At 37.7% G+C, this 17,316-nt stretch overlaps 1 long non-coding RNA gene across 2 annotated transcripts in view; it reads right to left on the reverse strand.

Annotated features, from left to right (window-relative positions):
• Nucleotides 1-17,316, reverse strand: part of LOC110351867 (uncharacterized) — a 74,414-nt gene that overhangs the window by 40,968 nt on the left and 16,130 nt on the right. Inside the window, exons 2-3 of one of the 2 annotated variants that reach the window (XR_002399867.4) lie at nucleotides 16,994-17,082; nucleotides 13,285-13,902 (exon numbers count right to left, since the gene is read on the reverse strand). This is a non-coding gene — a long non-coding RNA (uncharacterized lncRNA). Of the gene's footprint in view, nucleotides 1-13,284; nucleotides 13,903-16,993; nucleotides 17,083-17,316 lie in introns of those variants that run through there. The other variant, XR_011808584.1, reaches the window with a different exon arrangement.

Here is a 17,316-nt window from a genome sequence, read left to right on the forward strand (position 1 = left end):
TTATTCTTTGGTTTCATGTTGATAGGTCAGGCCCAGCCTCCACAGGTCCTGACCCTTTGTAGCCTTAGTGGTGCTGGACAGTGAGGAAACCCTAGCTATGGCGCTTTTGAGAATGGTCTTCCAAGAATTACTTAATTATGAAACTTTCAAAACAATACTTTGATTATGACTGAACAACTTTTTAACATTAATTTCCTTTTCTGAGGAACTTTTTGATATTTCTAGTTTCCAAAATATGGTGTTGAGTTTTATAATTAAGTAGAAGTATTTGTCCATGAAAGGGAAACCTCAAATTTATCTCAGTTGGTTTATAGAATAAAAATGTTACTGAGATAGTACACAAGAACTTTATAGGATTTCACATATGCCTCTCTGATTTTGACACTTACATGTTATTTGGGACTGGAACATGTAGTGATATTCTACTGTTTGGTCCAATAGAAGATTTACCTATTACTGTTTACAAGAACATTTTTTATTATCCTATAAGACTACTGGAAAGTAGTTTTTATCATATGTGGTGAAAACAAAGTAGAATTGATGCATATAAACTCTGTAAGTTTACAGAAACAATGAGCTAATATCATGAAGACTGGTAAGTAAATTGGATTTGAAGAACAAGTACAGTTCTGTGAGTCTGACAGGCTATAGATAACATGCTATAGATAGTGCTGTTTCATTTGCTGTAAATATGAAGGTCTGTTTTGCTTCCCACCTATACTGATTTATTTTTTTCCCATGGTAATTTTTTGCTGCAGTGGAGATACTAATGATTTATACTAGTGCAAATAAGAGTCAATATTAGGAGCATTACTTTCAACCCAGTAGTGTCCATTTAACTGTCACAGTGGGTAAAGACAAGAGCTCTCAGAGAAGGTTGTTTATCCTTATGGGAAGGGACAATAAAAACCACAGGGGATTTCCCTTCTGGCTTGTGTGGAATTTTAAGAGATGGAAAAAGGTAATTTTTATTCCCCAGTTTAATTAGCCAAACTCTTTGATGATAGTAGTAGATATCAGTATAAATCTCAAGGGTATTAAGTTAATGGAATTACATTAAGGGTGAATTTTCCTCAAGGAGCAATTCACAGACTCTGCTTTGCAGCTAAGAGTGCTATAGGTCAATGAGGCTTTGCTAATTATTACAGATCATGTCAAACATGACTACTTAAACCACAGAAATATGCTCTACTCAATTACACATGTATATCCAAAAAGACAGTGTTATTCTGAATCTTTCCTGTTGAACAAAATACAAGAACATTTTATTACTAGAGTCTAGCCAGGCACACTGGTACATTAGCTGGAGGATTCTAAGCATAAAACAGGCTCTTAGAGTTTAATTCCCATTTTTGTACTTAAATCTTGGACTTTTTACATCCTTCATTACTGGGACATTCACACGATCCCTAGTGACTCCTGGGATGCAAAATGTGTATCCTGTGCAGCCAAAGGAGCAAAGCCAGCACTGTCACATAATAAATAAAACTATGGTAGATCAAATGTTATAACATCCTGAAGGGTGCAGTAAGTGAGGTCAAGCTTAGGAGGAATATTACTAGAAAGGCCTGTGAGGCAAGACCATTGATTTTCAGTTCAGATTAGCCCAACATGGAAGTGTGAGGGCATTAGTTTCTTGGTCTCTGGTGGTAAAACAGAGGTGAGTAGGAAGAGTGACATGGAGATCAAGGAGAAAAACTAACACCACCACTTTTCTTGTCTCCATTGTATAATGGTGGCCATCATTAAGAACCCAACAGTGGTCACGTGAGGTTATATGATATTGTTATAAACTCTCTTTTGGGAAGAGAAGCTATTCTGTGGCAAAACTGGGAAATTATTTTTGCTGGAGACACATCTCTGTGTTTGGAAACAGTCCATGTCTGTTGGAGAGGCCTGTAGCTTGCTCTTATTAATGGTGAAGTTAAGGTAGCAATGAGTTATAGAGAAAAATGCTTTTTAAAAAAAAAACAGTGGCAAGTAGAAAAAAAATCTCTATGTATACAGTGGCTCAGTCTGCAATAGCATTAGGTTAAAGACTTCCTATGCTTTACTATCATTAACACATTGTAAACACATGAGGCTAACTATTCATAAAATAGCATCCATTTCACGGGCCAGATCACTTCCCTCTTGTGGGAAACCTTGCAGGAAGAGAAGAGGGAGTCCCTGAGGAATGGGAAAATTTTCAAAACATTCCTTAAGGGGAGATAATATTTCTCTGGCCCATAAACAAACAGCTGGTTTGAACCTGAGAATCAGTATACCTGCAAGGCTGTTGTAGTGTCCAAAATTCAGAGAAACCCCATAATACTGTATCACAGAAGTACAGAAGAAGATAACTCTGGTTAGGTGAAATCTCATGCTCCTTAGCAGTCACGAACCTGATGCTTTTGCAAGTCTCACTCTAGGAGAAGTTAAAGAGAAAGTCTTTTATAAATATGGTAGGTAATCCACTTGGAAATGGTGAGGTATCAGATAAAGAAGTGATGGATAAAGTGTGACAAGTTCTAGGTTTCAAGGAAGACGTGTATGCTGGTAACAGAACAAGGTAAACAGTGATAGAAAAAATAATATATGTGGTTGCTGAAGAAAAGTTGAAAGAATTGAGTTTATTTCTCCACTTGTTGTTTTCAACATTGAGGCAGAAGAGAAGGAGAAGGAGAAAAAGAAGAAAAAATAATAGTGTCTCCTGCAGCACTGATGAGCAGTTCAGTACAACCATTCATGATTTGCCTGTCTCCTCTCACTGGACATTCCAGAAACAGTGTAACCACAACCTCTGATTCTTCAGTGTAACTTGGGTATTACTTGATCCTTTTCACAGGGTATGTTAGATCAAGGGGCAGTAGCCATTGACAGATTTTGAATAATTTACAACAGCATGAAGGCAATGTCAAACTGAGAACAGGTACCATCTCACCTCTCTGAGAGACACCATCTCTTGGTCCCCAATACTTTTCCAACCAGTGCCATCTAAATGACTCTTCCATATTCCCTCTGCTGCATTGAACTGCATTTCTAGAAATCTGCATCTAATCACCATTGCTACTTCCCCATCTCATCTGCCAAATAGTTTTTGAATGCATGGTAGAGTTTCATTCGCTTCTCCACTGACTTCTGGGGCAACAGAGTGGGAGGGAGGAAGAATAGCCTCCACACCTCCAAACCTGCATTCTTGCATTCACACATCGCAAAGGCTATTGAGCTAGTCTGCAAGTTTCAGAGGCTGGGACTGGTATCAGCCTTTAATTTCCAGTTACAGAGGTAATATGCATGTCTGTATTGTAAAGGGATAGTCTGGCCCTCTGTAATGAGATATAAGTTTACAGGAATACTAGACTAATTGTTCCAGCAAAGTGCTGAAAAAAATCAGGTGGTAGTGAACATAAATAAAACATCTCACAGTCTCTTTCAATTAATGTAACTTGTATTACACATGAAATGTATACAGTGCCACATGAAGAAAAGCACATACAACCGGTGCAAGCAACAACTTCCAGTTCTGTAAGAAGTGGGAAACACATTTCTTGCTAAAATGGGGTTTGACTTAAACTAAAGGCACTTCGGGCAGCTGCTAAATTGTATTCTGAATTGGCATTTGCAGGCATTTTATCACATCCAGATTGAGGCAGAAATTGGACAAAGATGTGAATGTCCGTGGTCCATCTGAAAACCATTCCCATATTCACAGTAGAACTGTTGATATTTGAATTAGACAAACACCCCCTCTCCAGTACCTCACTCCCCCCCAGCCTAAAGAACTTGCAATTTTTTCCTCTACTGACCCCATCTTTAGGGCTGTCAGTGGGGCATCAAGGGCTGAGATGTATGGGGAACCCCGCATTACTTGCCAGCTTCTCCACAGTGTGATTGACAGTTGAGGAAAACCAGCATCACACACTCGGTGCAACAGAAATATAACATGCAGAACTTTGCTGAATGCTTACATGATATATATATGCATATACTTGTGTATATTTTTCCGTGATAGTAGCAGTTTTTGGAAAAGAGCTGGTAAAATACACCTGGGCAGAATTACCATCTCAGCCTTCCTTTAAACCTATTCTTGCTCTGGCAGAAGTTTTAACAAGTGACAGAGCCCCATACATTTCCACACAGCAGTGGTGTAGCAGAAGCCCTAGGCTGTTCTTTTGCTTGTGACTGATGGACTCTCAGACTTGAAACAAGGCATGCAACTCTGAGACCCAGTTGCTGTGCCAATAAAACAGACTAGTGAAAGATATCTCCCAAGGGCATGTTGAGGATTAATAAATAGTTGAAAAAGCTTTGAGATACTCAGCTGAAAAGTACTTGATACTGTCAAATAATTGTTATATTCATTATTCATTGATAAATAGCTATTTGGACGTTCCTTGGGAAAATGTGGACATTTGAAAAGAGGCCAATAATATTCTTTACAGGAAAAGCAATGACTATAAATTTGAACATACTTTATATAGGTTACATCTGAAGAATGAGAATATATCTGTAGATTAAATTACTACATTTGTAGAGTATAAAAATAGGATATAGTCATAATCCTCCTTTGAGTATAGTGGGCAAAAAAAAAAAAAGGGGGGGGGGGGGGAGGGAGGGGAGAAGCCCCCAAAACAGCTGCTACACAAAGTTACTAGATGCAGAGTTCAATAAAACCTTGATGTATGTAGGATGTATAAGCAGAACTGAGCCTGGATATATTAATCTCTAAAACCCTTTATTTTGCAGCCAAAATATGCCTACATGGAGTAGATTAAAAATATTTATACAAGGCAAAATTCCAAGGCTAGTGAACATCCTGTTGCCAAAGACATTTTGCGGACAACAATATATCATTTTACCACATACAGTAGTTACTGCTTTCACAGTGAAAGAGTATGATAACATAGATATATACACATGCAATTCAGAAATTATATTTGTGCCCACAAGTCAACTGAAGTCTCTTGTATAGCCATCAAGGAGACCAGATCCTATGAGTGACTGCAGATGCCCTTTCTGCTTTTGGATGCAAATAATTTTTTTGAAATCAGAGGAAAAGATGTGTAAATCAAAAAAATGCTTGTTAGACATGACAAATGTCTTCAGTTGCTGGCTGTAGACTTGAGCTGGGCTGCCCTGCTGCACCACAAATTTCCTGAATGACACTAAGCAGTGCTTTAAGACCTTCATACCACATTTAGAAATGTTACTGGCATGACTGTCAGAAGTTCAGTCTTCCTGTGTCCCTCAGTATTTGCTCAGAGACTCATTCAGAAGAAGAAAACAAGGAGCATAGGAATGGTCATCATGGGTCATATCAAACATCCACACTGTCTAGAGTTCCAAGTCTGAAAGCAGCCTTGGAATAATCTTTATGGTTCTCTGTAAACTGCCATCTCATTTGATGGCCTCCACTCTTGATAAAAATGAGAGAATGGGATCAGATGTTTCCATTTCAGCTTCTCTGAGGGACACTTGTAAATAGAACTGCTTGCCACTTTCATGCTGTATGTGCACCAAAATTTTATATCAAGACATAATAACTTTTTCTCTTTTTATTATTATTTTTTCCTTCCCCCTCTTCCCCGCCCCCCTTCTCTGTTCCTTTCCAGAACTACCTTCTGTTTTATATGGTGCCTCTGTGGGCTTAACCTCCCTTAGATGATTCCCGTCCATCTCCTTTGGCTATAGAGGAAACTCAGGGAAACAGATCCTAAAGCATACACAATGTAAGCACCCTGAGCTAAATTTCTAAAGTGAGGAGGAAGGAATCCTCTTAAGTTTCTAAAATGAAGAGGAAGGAATCCTCTGTTTCTCAGTACCTTGTGTAAAAAAAATGGGTACGGTAAAAATTAGCCTGGGAAACACTGTAGTAGTGTTCTAATAGGAACATGTCATATTAAATTACTTTCATTAAGTATCAATACTTTAACTTACCTAAATTTGAAAGAGTGTGATTATCTCCAGCTTTGACGTAATTATCTTACTTTTCTACCATTTTTATTGAGAAAAATAGAGGTGAGGCATATAGAAAATGTTTGCTTTGGGAGAAGTTGTTTGTGCTGCCAAAACCAGATTTCCTGGTCAGCAAAAAAAATAAACCGAAAAAGAAATTAAACAAAAGACAACGTAATCTGTCTTTTTTGGGCAATGTTAGGAGAAAAAAAAAACTATTTTTTGCTATACTTCAAATAGAATACTTTTCATCTTAATATATATATATATTACTCATAAAGTTAATATTGTTTGCGTATTGTCATATAACATTTTATATATTTTTGGTATTATTTTTGATACGTTTTTTGAGTTTTCTGAATTTATTATAAATATATTAAAATAATGCCAGGAAATTCTACTACTTGGATTTTATTTTATTTATTTATTTATTTATTTTCATCCCAGATGAGGATATTTCTCAGATTTCAAAGAAATCACTGAAATTAATTCTTCTCTCAGCAAAGATTTGAAATGTTTAGACAGAATTGTGAAATCATTCAAATATTGAATTTGGAACTGTCTTGAAAATAGTTTTAAGTCATTTCAATGCAAAGTATTGTAAAACCTGTAAATGTTAATTGCAAAATATGCGCACACTTCATATCAGTTAGAATCTTCAACACAATTGTATAAGAACAGGATATTTTCCATGTATTTCCACTTTGTCAGGATTTATTTGTTGTTTGTTGTTGTTTGCTTTAAAACTCTTAGGCAAGCAGTTGTAATCTGCTCTAATTTTAATGCCCCATTGTACAGTAATTAGTCTCATTTTTAACTGTATGTACTCGGAACATGAGCCTCATTTTAAGGAAACCAATGCTACGTAAGTGACCTAATAAAATAAATAAGAATCAGGAACTATGCTGTTTTGTCACACAGAATAATAAACAACTTCTGTCCATCAACAGAGTCAAGTATCCAAAACTATTTAAGCTGTTACATGGTACCCATCACTGCCAAATTTTTTTATGTGATTACACATTCCAAAAACACTTAATTTACAGTGAAGGAAAACTGAACTCTGTTTTCTATCCTCACCAAGCTTTCAAGAAGAAACAAATACACAGGCCTCCCAAAACCTAAAACAGAAGTAATAAAGTACCAAAGAAAAGATGTGAACTTCTCCATTCCAAAATAAAATATTGCTGGTATTGGCAGCCACTTTCCAAGACATCCTGTTTTGATTTTTCCATTTCATCTTTTCTTCACCTCTCTTATAGGCTGATATGAAGCATCTTTATCTTTCATTGCCTTACTTATTCACCTCCCTCTTGCCATTTTCTTTTTATTTGAAATGATATTATTCTGTCACTGTCTTGCAAACATTTTCAGTGAAGAACTTAAAACTCAGGAACAACATGGAAGTGTTTTTCTTCATTTATATAAATAAAAGATTAAAAAAATAGGCAAGTTTCAGCCAGAAGAGGAGGCTTTTGAGTGGTTGGTAGCCTTACAAAATAATACCACTAAGATACCTCCCTCCTGTAGGCATGAGAGATGCAAGTACCAAACTAAAAGGTGATATCCTGTTATATGCTTTAGGCATATGCTTAGCTATTGCACTACTTCAGTACTTTAGACATAGTAGAGTGACTCTTAAATGCTACCATTTGCTATACAGAAAAGATCTGATCTTTCATTTACACAGGCTAGCTGGTAGTTCTGATAGTCAAAGATTTACACAAACTTGCTCAAATGCTTAAAATTCATTAAGAATGGGAACATAGCATAGCATTAAACATATCCTGTCTTTTCTATGCAACTATTATTATTATTATTATTATTATTATTATTATTATTATTATTCTTTTTCTTTCCTCTCAGCTACAAACTCTAGCAAATGATTGCTTACATTTGCCAGGGCCTTTTATTCCTCAGTGTTGTTTGGTAAAAACACTTTTATTTAGTAATGGTAAAAATATTTTGAATGCATTATACATTAAGGCTGTTGATTAGAAAACTACTTCAAGATACTTATGAATTGCTTTTGTTCTTGTTTTACCTCTCTTTGCACTCTATATTCTATAAGGAAAATGCTTGGCCTGCCTTCTTTATTTTAAATAAAGAAAGCCCATTCTTTTCCAATCTGGCAAATAAAACTTAATAAAATTATATTCTTTGATCTCTACCTAACAAAGAACTGTATATTGTTAAATGAAGTGGAACTGCAGCTACACAGTTTGCTGTGGACACAAACTCCTGGAATCAATTATCTATAGATTTTAGAGGAGCACAAAATTTACAGACTTTTTAAATGGAACTGATGGTAAGCTGAAGGAAAAACACAGATGTTTCATAGTGATGCAATGACAAGAAAGAGATCAATAAAGCACTGTGAAGGAAAATTTTAAAGGAAATAATGCTTCCAGATTTATGTGCAATATTTCATTGGGCACCCCAAAGGAAGTAATTTGATTATTTGCAGAGATAAATTTGTACATCTTTTAAAGTAGTATCTGTGATGAGTTACTAAACAGTATGGAAATTTAATCTAAGTATTAAGTTATTTTCATATGTACCAGATACTGTTAAAAATGATGATATAATATCCAGTGACCACAGGATAGGAATAGTGCATCATTCTGGTAGAAATTGTACAGCTACCACCAAGGCTGTTGGAAACTGCAACTTTGCTGTTGCAGCTGCAGCAAGAGCTATGCTATTTTACATTTAAAATTCTCTAATTATCATGCTGAATAAAATCCATATATGTTATTCTAGTACACCACCATCAGATAACTTCTCTGAACAAATTATTTATAAATGAAGATCCTGCTGTGTAACTATTTGATACCAGACGTATTCTTATCCAGATTCAGGAAAATGTAACTCAAACGTTGGAAAGTGAACATAGGTCTGCATAGGTGTCCTGAGCATTCAGTAGAGAAATAAAGGGTCCTTAAAGACAGGTTCATGTTGGAACTCAGTCCAGACCATGAATTTATGTATTAATTTGAAGGCAAGTAATTTACAAGTCTGCATCAAAGTTACTGTACACTTTTATAGTTAATGGAGACAAATAGGGACACATGCAGCTTAATTAAGCAAAAATAAGGCTATTTTAGCACCGACTTCAGTATGAACTGAACTCCACTCTAGATACAGAAATATCTCCACACTGATTATAAATACAGCCTAGACAACTGGATCAGATGCTGGCTTTTACGATGTAGGTACCTACATTTGATCTAACAAGCCTTCTGGGATACCTCTGCTTGTGGTTCAAGACAGCAGAAGAATAATCAGATCCAAATCAGCAGCATTAGTCATAGCTGCAGATTGAAACTAGAGTTGTTTGACTTTGAGCTGGTACAGGTCTCAGACAGAGTGAGTTTGCAACCTACTTCAAAGACCTTGTATAGACACATCCCTGGAGTGTATGGGGAAAATGTTACAACTGAGTCTTAAAGCTTTTATAAATATTGCATGTATAAATCACATGCTTTTCAAAAATGAGTAAAATATTTTTGAATTCTCTAATTTGGTATAAAGCATGGGTAAATTGTGTTCAGAGTTTTAACTGAGGACACTAAGCTCTTTTTTAAGGCATCCAGAGTGATGGATGGAGACAAGAAGACATGGAAAATGGCAATGGAGGTGTGTACAGCTGTCAGGAAGGGAGAACCAGGAGCTAATATCAAAAAGAAGCATTGCTCTTTATAAAGTTTATAATGCAGAAAAGCAGAACAAATAAAAGATTTTTCAAGGAAAGGATGTGGATTTAGTACAGCGAGCGAGGAAGATGATCCTATCTGTTTAACTTTGGAGGTCAAGTGGCTTGTCACAGAAAAAGGGTTTCAAGTAAATGAAATGGAAAATTACAGAGATCTAAGAAAGATATTTTGGGAGCACATTACAAAGGAAAGTAATATATTTTCAGTTGGGAAAAGATACTGTGCTGTGGCAATAGCCAGTATTCAGATGACACTCCCATAACAGAATGCTTTGACTCAAGAATGCTGTAACACAGCAGCCTGCTATCCTACAGACAGCAAGCTTGTGGACCCTCATAAATATAGGATATTTTGTCTTTCTACCTTTTTCTTTTGCTCCTTCTTAATTTTGCTCCTGTAATTAAAATTAAACACTTATAACTCTTTCATCTGGCCCAGATGAATTAATGAATTTAGGTGCCTACAAGCCTAGGCAGCTCTAGGTACTAATTTGCTCCCTAGTTTTGAATAGATTTCAGGATGTGGCCTGGGTGCCACCCCTGATGAAGCAGAAGCAGCAATTAGCAGAAGTGTAAAAATCAGAATGATATTTCCTGGCTGTGGCTTCTTTTTACAGCACAAGCATATGCCAAGCACAACTGCACTCAACATTTATCAGAAAGAAAAAAACAAAAACAAAACAAAACAAACAAACACAAAACAAAACAAAACAAAAACCAAACAAACAAAAAAACAGATTTCCAGCTGTCTTGTTGACAGGTACTTACTTTGCATTGCTCTGCCTCGGTAATAGATTGTACTTATGATCAGAAATAAAGCATCTTCTTATACCCCTGTCACCCACCCTTTCTGCCCTTTACACATCAGTATTTATATGCACATTTAGTACTTTAGTGCTCACACAACTGCACAACAAGTAACGCTAGATAGCACTGTTTCTTTTAAGATCTTCCTTACAGATCTCTGGTAGATACTTAATCCTGACCTGACACTGCCCTCGTCTTTTGGAAGTGGGATGATATTTGAAATTATGCTTCTATGAGAGCCTGTAGAGCAGAGAATGGGGACATTTAGGTTGAAGTGTTCATTCAATCTTTGTGCCCAGAGTTAAGAATCATGTTAGACAGAAAAGCTTAATTTTCAGAAGGGCAATATGACCACAAATGTGCTGGGTAATTAACATCCCAACAGTCCATTTAAGTAACTTAATAATGTTATCTCTGATTTACTGAGCAGGCCTCTGGCTCACAAATCAATGGCACAGCCAGAAGGAGATCCCAGAGCATGTAACTCCCCTTCTAGTGCTCTCATCATTAAGCAATGAGTCAAGTTTAAACCTCTGCAGATATTCTGTGGATAGAACTGGTAACCTCCAGCAGCAGGTGGGGTCAAAACACAGGCATGCACTCACCAGGGACCTCCAAAGTAATATCAGATCTGCCCACACCTTCATTCCCTATGCAACTTCCCAGATTTTGACTGTCTCACAGAGAGAGTCAAATACAGCCTCAACCCAGTAGTGGCAGTAACATAAGCTCCCCCCAGGGCCAAAATTTCTGATCACACACTCAGAAATATCCATGTGAACAATCCCCCTTTTAATGTTGTTTCAGTATAAATTATGCACTGCTCCTTTCCAGCCAACTTTTTTTTATCAGCAAAAGTTATTTGGTAACGTTTTTGTTTTCATACTGAGTTTTGATTAAAGAGGAGGAAAAAAGAGCCTCATTTCATTTTCACAGTATCTCTCAGCAGAGCAAGCACTCCTGTTTCTACTGTGGGATTTTGTTTTTCTCTACAGTATGTCTTGACAAATAGCCCTCTCTGATTACTGTGCTTGCACAAGATTTCATTATGGTTTTGATAACATGCCACAATCTTTAAGTTTCGGTTTGATATAAAGAGTCTGTCCCTGAACAGTAATCATGAGAGAGTGGGGAATATTGAGTGTTAGAGTTTCCATATTTTACGAGCTGCCAAAATAAATGATTTAGGGCAGTGAAGCCTGTATTAGTAGCAGATCTCCAGCTTCACTAAAGTAAGAAACAGTGCTGATGAGTAAGCCAGTTTGTGAGAACTTATTTTTAGGGCTATTACGATTTCAGTCTTCAGGGTGCAGATTCTCAGGTACTATGAATTGATCTAGTTGCATAGTCTTCTGTGCAGTTGTGAATTCTGCACTGATGATTCTCTTCCAAGCCCATGCCCTTCTAAGCATCTGATGCTGATGAGAGAAGACTCTTCCAGGCATGTCCAAAATTTTCATCTTAACTCTGCCCAACACAAGCATCATTTTGATGATTTTCAGCAATTATTGAGGTCTTTCTGATCCCTGCTATGTTAATTCTGTATCTAACTGTAGAAATTGTATCAGTCAAAGGGGAGTCAAGTTAGTTTTAAACTTTGGCTGGCTGCAAAAGAGGAGTAATACACCAGAGATCAAAGAGAAATATTTTCCAAGGACCTCATCCAAGGGAACTCCTTTTGGATGAAAATATTCCAAGGGCCACACAGAATGAAAAAAGCCTCTCCAGAGGCCAGAACTGCCCATTTTCAGAATCTCTGTGTTAACAACTTCCAATTCCTTGTTTGAGCAAACTTCTCTGGTGGTTCCTGTTTCACTGTATTGTTTATTATCTGTCTACTTGGGAAATTTTATGTAGGTACCGTTTCCCAACACATTAATTTTATCTTATATGTATCTTAAAAAGCAACACTGAACCGCTCCCTAAATCTGACATGCAAGGTTGTGTGAAGTTGTTTTTCTGCAAAGTTGCTAACTTCTGCATAAATTTCTTGTTTTCATTTGTCCAAGCAGTGGAGTTTCACTAGAAGTGAACAAAACTGAGATGACAGGATATTATCTAAGCAGGATTGTCATCACTCTTTTTTTTTTTTTTTTTTTAAACTGAGACTTAAAACATAATCAGAGAAAAGAACAGTGGAGTCTTTTGTAGATGGCTCAAATTCTGTATAAATCAGTAATGAGTTAGAATATTGCTACCAAAATTCCAGATTATGTACTGGCCTGACTATATACTCCATTACTTTCTCTCACAAGCCTGAGAGTTTTTGCATGATTCAGCTTGCTGAATTTATTCCCAATTAGTCATGGTGATTTCCCTTCTTTTGCTTACAGAACTGATGAGTAAAGATCTTGCTTCCGAAATAGCATCCCACACTTGATATACTTTATTTTACTAAATCTACATAGGAAGGAAGGAAGGAAGGAAGGAAGGAAGGAAGGAAGGAAGGAAGGAAGGAAGGAAGGAAGGAAGGAAGGAAGGAAGAAATTTAAATTGTTTTTATTGCAATTGCTGTATAAAAAATATAAAATATAGTGATCAAGTGAAATCTATTGTCTGCTATGCGTTGTCCTGAACAACAAAGATTTTGAATGTCACATTAGCTTGGCTATTAACCTTCCTGTGTAGTCATATTATTTTCAAATTACACTTTCAAAGACCCTTGCTTATTTTAAGGAGTGTACGTGGCTTCATAGTCAGAAAGGAAATTATCTGAACTTTTGACTTTTCTAAGAAGAAAGGAGGGGAAGGGGAAAGGGAAGTGGAAGGGGAAGTGGAAGGGGAAGGGGAAGGACAGTAAATCACAGAATCAAGGAAACTGGAAGTGATGTCTGGAGGTTTATTGCAATATCCTCATCAATGCATGACTATTAACAGCAGTAGATCAGAGTAGCTGAGGTTAACTTGAGGCAAATCTTGAAACCTTCCAAAGACAGATCTTCCACCTAGATGTGATTTCCAGTGTTGTTCTACTCTCCTATTGAGGATTTTTTTCTTAATGTCCAGGGTGAATTTCCCAAGCTGCAACAAGTTGCTCTTACTCCTTCTTAAATTGTCTGCTACTAATGAGAAGAGTTTGGACTTATTGTTACTGTAAATGTCCTTCAAATACTTGTAGGATATTGTTAAATCACCACGTTGTCTCCACAACTGCTGAATGCAGGTGCATCTTCCTTCATTCCGCTGGACACACTCCTCCTAGTGTAACCCATGATGCCGTTTTCTGCACTTGTGATAAAAGCACCAAGTTGGCTATTAGTCCACCTCGTGTTCCCTAGATACCCAAAGTCCTTTCAACAAGGTTGCTGCTCAGCCTGTTGATTACTTGATTGTGTTTACTCTGCTCCAGGTGCAAATCTTTGCATTTCTCCTTGATGACCTTCATGAGACTTCTGTTAACATAGTCCTCAAGTTTCTTCGGGTCCCTCTGGTTTGGAACTCTCCTGTTCACAGAATCACACAGAATTTCTAGGTTGGAAGAGACCTCAAGATCATCGAGTCCAACCTCTGACCTAACACTAACAGTACCCACTAAACCATATCCCTAAGCTCTACATCTAAGCGTCTTTTGAAGACTTCCAGGGATGGTGACTCCACCACCTCCCTGGGCAGCCCGTTCCAGTGCCTCACAACCCTTTCAGTAAAGAAATTCTTCCTAACATCTAACCTAAAACTCCCCTGGCGTAACTTTAGCCCATTCCCCCTCGTCCTGTCACCAGGCACATGGGAGAACAGGCCAACCCCCACCTCTCTACAGCCTCCTTTAATGTACTTATACAGAGCAATAAGGTCACCCCTGAGCCTCCTCTTCTCTAGGCTGAACAAGCCCAGCTCCTTCAGCCGCTCCTCATAGGACTTGCTCTCCAGGCCCCTCACCAGCTTCGTCGCCCTTCTTTGGACCCGCTCAAGCACCTCGATGTCCTTCTTGTAGCGAGGGGCCCAAAACTGAACACAGTACTCGAGGTGCGGCCTCACCAGAGCCGAGTACAGGGGGACGATCACCTCCCTAGCCCTGCTGGTCACAGTGTTTCTGATACAAGCCAGGATGCCGTTGGCCTTCTTGGCCACCTGAGCACACTGCTGGCTCATATTCAGCCGACTGTCCACCATCACTCCCAGGTCTTTCTCTGCCTGGCAGCTCTCCAACCATTCCTCTCCCAGCCTGTAGTTCTGCTTGGGGTTATTGCGCCCCAGGTGCAGGACCCGGCACTTGGCCTTGTTGAACTTCATACAGTTGACCTCAGCCCATCGGTGCAGCCTATCCAGATCCTCCTGCAGAGCCTTCCTACCCTCGAGCAGATCGACACACGCACCTAGCTTGGTGTCATCTGCAAACTTACTGAGGGTGCACTCAATGCCATCATCCAGATCATTGATGAAGATGTTAAAGAGGACCGGCCCCAGCACCGAGCCCTGGGGGACGCCACTAGTGACTGGCCTCCAACTGGACTTGGCTCCATTCACCACAACTCTTTGGGCCCGGCTATCCAGCCAGTTTCTAACCCAACGAAGCGTGCGCCAGTCCAAGCCAAGAGCAGCCAGTTTCTTGAGGAGAATGCTGTGGGAGACGGTGTCAAAAGCCTTGCTGAAGTCAAGGTAGACCACATCCACAGCCTTTCCCTCATCCACCCAGCGCGTCACTTTGTCGTAGAAGGAGATCAGGTTCGTCAAGCAGGAAATGTATCAACCCCTGGCTGTATCAGTGTATCAACCCCTGGCTTCTCTGTTCAATTAAATATTGTACACATTTGTCAAGAGTGTATTATGTATCATTGTTGAGGTCATCAATTAAGATACTGAACAATGTCAGTCCTAGTATCAACTCCTAGGAAGCTCTACTTGTTGCTGCCTGCCAATCTGTTGTTGCACCACTAGTTAAAATGAAGTGCTCCAGCCAATTTTCAATCCGTCTTGCAGACAGTTTGTCCAGCCCAGATTTCCTCAGCTTACAAAAGATGGTGTGGGAGATGATGTCAACAGTTTTACAGAAGTCACAGTGTGTTACACCCTTATGTGCACAGATGCTTATGTCTTCATCAAACATAGCTGGGCTTAACTCTGATAATGTTGACTGTTCCTGATTATATTTCTATTCTTCATGCTCTTGGAAGTGGTAGCAATGTGACAGAGTGAAAACTCTTCTGATGGAATAGGTAAAAATATATACCAAAATGTTCTACCACTCAATGCAAATACTTAAGTATGACTACAAATTAAACCAGTGCTGGTTGTGATGATTCCAAATAATTCATCTCTTGAATATCTACTTCTCCTTAACAGAGCTTCATTATTCCTGAAGGTTTGATTCTTCTTGTCTTGGTAATAATATAGGTATGACAATATAAGAGCACTTATAACTATGTAAAGACATAATGTTGTTAATAAATAAAGTTTGCTCGTAGCACCAGAAAAATTTGTCTCTTTCAATACCTGGTTCTCCTAATATCATTCCCTTTTCTCCTATTTTTTTTTTTTATTCTCTCATGACCTTTAATAAACTATTTTAAATATTAATATTATCAAATATCACTCATGTACCCAGGTCAGGATATATAGCTTTTTTCACACCTCCCACAGTTGTTCTTTTAGGGTTTCCATAAACGCAGATAGACATCAGTGTATCAGTTACATTTATGCCATGTGTTCAGGACTTCCCTTAAAGCATTAGGATTAGCATCTAATATTTTAAGCTGTTAAATATATCATAATGTAATGTAAAAATAAATAAATAAATAAATAAAAACTAAAATTAAAAGGATTTTGTTTTGGTCAGACTGAAACCATTCAATTGATCCCAAATTAATTAAATCTTGCAATTTCCTTGCAGAGAATTTTTGAAATTTTCAAGTGCGGAAAAAAGCCAAGGTTTTAAATCCTTTGTGGGAAAAAAAAAAAAAAAAAAAAAGATTCTCATTCCCTGCAGAGCTGTAAAATTCAAGTAACAAACATGTACATGTTTTATCCCCTCCTAAATCATGTCAGCTTCCTGCAGTCTAATGCCAGCAGTTCCTGTCAAAGGTATAAGGTATAAAACTGTTCTGGTAGGAGCTGAGCTTCAGAGACTTCCTGGATAACATGGAGATTGTAAAAAATCCAAAATAGATTGGGAGGGAAGGCTGCATTCATGTGAAACCGGGAAGCTCTGTTCCAAGTTCAGAGGTGAGTTTTAAAGGGTCATGATCTGCTTGTTTGTTAGGATAGCCTTAAGCTTTTCTTTGGAGAGATGCAACTTGAAGAAGAGCATGTGAAGCTAATAAAAAATTAAATAAATAAATAAATAAAAATAAAAATAAAAATAAAAATAAACTAACATTTATAGCTTTCTTCAGATGGAGTTTTTGTGAAAGTTTTGAGAAGGAATATGTATCCTTACTGGAGTTAACAAAACTGGTGAGAAAATAAATAAGGTGAGAAAATATCATTTTTTCAGGGAAAAAAATCCAAACCATTTCAGAGAAGGAACTGAAGCCACAGTGGAAATAAGCACCTAAATAATATTTAGTTAAAATAAACATATAAATAATATTTAGTTACCTGTGCCAAGCTGTCTGACCTTGTGCCAGTTTAAGATGAGTATAAATCAGAAGATATGCAGAATGATGTAGGATCACTTTGGAACAGTCCTTAAAAGTAGAAAATAAATTTTTAAATCAGGAAAATGAAGAATATATTCAGTGGTTCACTCACAGTCACAGCAAGATACAGGTATTACAAAACCAATACACTACCCAGAGTATCTTCTGTCCTGTGCTAGATTTTTCTCCATAGGATAGTCTCCCCTTATTCTGACTTATCTAGTTAAATGTTCCAAAGAAGTTTACACAATGAAAAATGTTATTTGGGAAAGTGTTCCATAA

The sequence above is a fragment of the Anas platyrhynchos genome, chromosome 3 (genome assembly GCF_047663525.1).
Source record: "Anas platyrhynchos isolate ZD024472 breed Pekin duck chromosome 3, IASCAAS_PekinDuck_T2T, whole genome shotgun sequence".
NCBI classification, from domain to species: Eukaryota; Metazoa; Chordata; class Aves; order Anseriformes; family Anatidae; genus Anas; species Anas platyrhynchos.